This window comes from Bison bison, unplaced genomic scaffold (genome assembly GCF_000754665.1).
Source record: "Bison bison bison isolate TAMUID 2011002044 unplaced genomic scaffold, Bison_UMD1.0 scf7180017864368, whole genome shotgun sequence".
In the NCBI taxonomy this organism is placed as follows: domain Eukaryota; kingdom Metazoa; phylum Chordata; class Mammalia; order Artiodactyla; family Bovidae; genus Bison; species Bison bison.
Genome location: NW_011494940.1, coordinates 4,848,619 through 4,852,270, shown reverse-complemented (window position 1 = coordinate 4,852,270; position 3,652 = coordinate 4,848,619). Strand labels below are relative to the sequence as shown.

Sequence of the window (3,652 nt, the reverse complement as noted above, 5' to 3'; positions counted from 1 at the left end):
CAACATGCTTTCACTTTCTGTCTCATCTTAGAGCTCGAATCCTGATTCATTTCAGCAGAGACTCCACAGGCAACAGGAAAGATTGTGGCATTAAAATAATCATTTATACTTTTGTGGTAGTTCAACAGTGGTCTTATTTCTGGGCAAGCTTGCAAACCATCAAGGTTGAAAGCATCATAACTTAAATGGGTGCTAAGACTCAAATGAGAAAAAGGGAAAAGGAAAGAAAAAGTAGAAAGAAAAACCTCTGGGAATAGCCAGGGGTATTTAAAGGAACCATAAGAATGCCAACAATATTTAAAAAGGGCATTTTTCTTTTTTGGCTTAAAATACTTCACTCTAAACGAATTTATGTCAGCTGTCAATGAAAGAATGTCCCTAATACACTGTGGACACCTTTTGCAATGTAAATCCATGCCCTTTTTTTTACATGGTGAACTTCAACCTAGCAATTATTACAACAAATGTTATAGTCTAAAGCTCAAACACATTTTAGCAATTTTGAAATTGAATTGCATACAAACCAAATAAAATTTACATCGTAACAAACATTTCCACCTAGGACTGTGGGGACACTTGAGCCTTCCGCAATGATCTCAGGGCCTTTTCACGCAGGTGCTTTTCTAAGTCATCAAGGTTATCTTCAGCCTCACTTTCAGTCTCCTTAGGCTCTGGCTCTGCCTCTGGTTCTTCCTGTGCTGATGTGGTTGTGGGAGCAGCTACACCTGCAGGGGTTACAGCAGCTGCAGCAGCAGCAGCTGCAGCCTTCTCATTCTTGTGTTTTTTTTTGTGCTTCTGTGCTTCTTATCCTTTTTGTGTTTCTCGTCCTTCTTTTTCTCTTTGTCTTTCCACTTCCTTCTGGGTCTGAATTCCTTGCCAGTGATGGGCTTGGTATTGGGCTTTTAGCCTTTTTAACCGGCACCGCTGGTGACTAGTTGGTGGAGGGTGACTGAGACTAGACAGGTGACGGAGGTGCTGGGGGCTTTTTAGCTGCTGGCTCAGGAGATCCCGAGACAGATTGGGAAGATGAGACCCTCCTTACCGACTGAGGGCTTGGTGAGGCAGCTTTTTATCTTTTGGGGTTCCGGAGTCCTGGAGACTCTCCTAATGGGCCTAGAACTTGGAGATGGGGACTGCCTTCTTTGGGGTGACAATGGTGCTCCTCTTTGAACAGGTGGAGGACTTGAGGTCTGAGGAGCGTGAGGCCATGGTGAGGGTGAATACTGTTTTTTTGGCTGTGGTGACTGGGCCTCACGGGCAGATCAACTCGGGGAAGACCCTTTCTTATGCTTTGATGACAATGAAGGCGAACGTCTCTTGGTGAATGGGGAGCTTCCTTGTTCGGGAGGTGGTGAATGGGAAACCCGTCGCTTTGGTGTTGGAGATGGTGATGCCCTTCGTTTAGGAGGGGGAGGCCGTTCTTCTCTTTGGAGGTGGAGAAGGAGAGTATCTCCTCTGTATTGGAGGAAAGTATCTTCTTGGGGAAGGTGAACGACGACATGGAGGAGGAGACGGAGTCCTTCGACGTGGTGGTGGTGTGGAAGACCTGTGTCGACGAGGTGGAGGAGCAGGAGAAGGAGAACGTCGCCTTCTGGAGGGAGGTGGGGAGGGACTTCTCCTCCGTCTACCATGAGGGGAAGCCTCTTTCTGGCGCTTTCGAGGTGATGGAGAGGCACTCCAGGAAGGGGAATGTCTCCGTCGCCTGCCTACCTCACCATTCTTCACAAGGGACCTTTTGGGTCGTTCATCTTCTGAGGAAGAGGAGGAGCCAGAATCAGATGAAGACTGCTGGTTCTGTCGTCTATATTGGCGTCTCTGCAGCACAGAATCTGCTGCAGCCATTTTGCCACCTTTATCTTCTTCTGATTCAGGTAACTCTACTTTCCGAGGCTTCGGTGCTGGTGAAGGGGATTCTCTTTTCTTAGTACCTTTATGTTTTGTCACTTTGCCTGAAGTTCTCCCTGGAGAGACAGAAACACGACTTCTTGTATGGTTTGACTGCTGGGGTGTTCGGGAATGACGAGTTTTTGGCGGCGGAATAGCTGGAGGTGATGGCCTATGCCTTCGCGTCAGAGGACTTGCTGAAGGAGATAACCTACGAGTTTTTCGAGGAGGGCTAGATGTCCTCTTCGGAGGCTTCTTTGGTGGTGACTGGGAACTAGACGAAGAAGATGATGAACTACTCCCAGACAAGGATGCCGATGAATGCCTTCTTCGTCTCACTGGAGATCTACTCCTTCTATGCCTTGGTGGAGGAGGCATGCGTCTCGGTGGGGTTCTTCTTAGAGGAGATGGCCTTCTTCTTGGGCTTGGCTGTCTTTTAGGTGAGTATGATCTTGACCGAGATCTATGGTGCCTTCTTGGTCTAGTATGAGAAGGAGAGCGAGAACGTGTCTGGGATCTTGACTTGGAACATGACCGAGATCTTGGCCGGGTCTTTTCCTTTTCCTTTTTGGAGTTTTTCTCTGGAGAAGGTTCTTTAGGCTCTAGTACTGGTTCAGTCTTGGAAACTTTCAGAATGTCACTAGTAGAAGTGGCCTCTTGTAGTGAAGGTTCTTTTACTTTCACTGATGGCTCTGGGGGCTCTGGAGTTTTTTCCTTCTTCTCTGGAGCAGGACTCTGGCTTTTGGTTCTGTGACAGGGAGATGGAGAATGACTGTGCTTTCTCTCTCCCCTGACAGGGAAAGATCGTCTTCGAGGGGAAGGAGAACTGGATTTGCGTCTTCTTGGGCTTTGAGACGGCTCCCTTTTTTCTCTTCTGCTTTATTTTTCTTCTTTATCCCTCTTATCCTTGTCTTCATCTTGCTTTTTCATAGATGCCAACTTTTCTTGTTCAATCTGTCTCTGTTGTATTTCTTCCTTCTTCAGTTCTAGGAGAGCAAAAGGGATTCCAGTGATGTTTTCTTATGCATTTAACAGTAGGGGCCACAGTTCTCCCGTAAATTCCCTAGCATTTTTTCCATTCAAAAACCTGGTCAGGTTGATTTGCATCATTTTTGAATCTGGATTCTTCACTTCCAGCTGACTGAATATAAACTCAATCACAACATCATCTTCAAACCCAAGGATTTCCATTACTTGTTTTGTTATACAAGGCTTTATAACCTCCAAAATTGCTTTGCTCATGTCCACCTTTTTTTCCTAGGCATTCTGCTAATTTCAGCTGCTTCAGTAGCTTCTTCTGTTTGTTGCTGAACCAATTATCCTGTTCTGCACTTGTTCCACAGAAGAATCCTGCATCCATCTTGCTGCCTCGCTCAGAGATCACTCCCTATCCCCAAAAGGAAATATTTTGACAGTTTTAGTAGATTGTCCTTTAGGAGTCAGGCTAAGACTTACAAGATTTCAAAAATAATCAGAGTACCAATATATCTTTCGATCTCTTCCTTTTAAAATTTTGAAAACCTGTTCAATTAAAAAAAAAAAAAGAACACTGGGGCAATTGATGTATGTCATTTGAATAAAATTTGAAAGAACCCTTGGCCTTCAGAGATTCTTTATAACTACTTACTGAACAAATGAATGATAACTGAATTATTCATTGATTGAATAGACGAAAGCAGGGCCAATTTGACCCACTGTTTTTGAATTCTGAAGTGAAGTATGTATCATATATGCCAGCAAATAGTTCTCAGTAAATCTTTATTCTTGT

General features: G+C 44.8%; 1 pseudogene; it reads right to left on the bottom strand.

Moving 5' to 3' along the window:
* Window positions 1-558: 558 nt before the first annotated feature.
* LOC105000121 lies at window positions 559-3,253 on the bottom strand (annotated as a pseudogene).
* Between the last annotated feature and the right edge of the window lie 399 nt (window positions 3,254-3,652).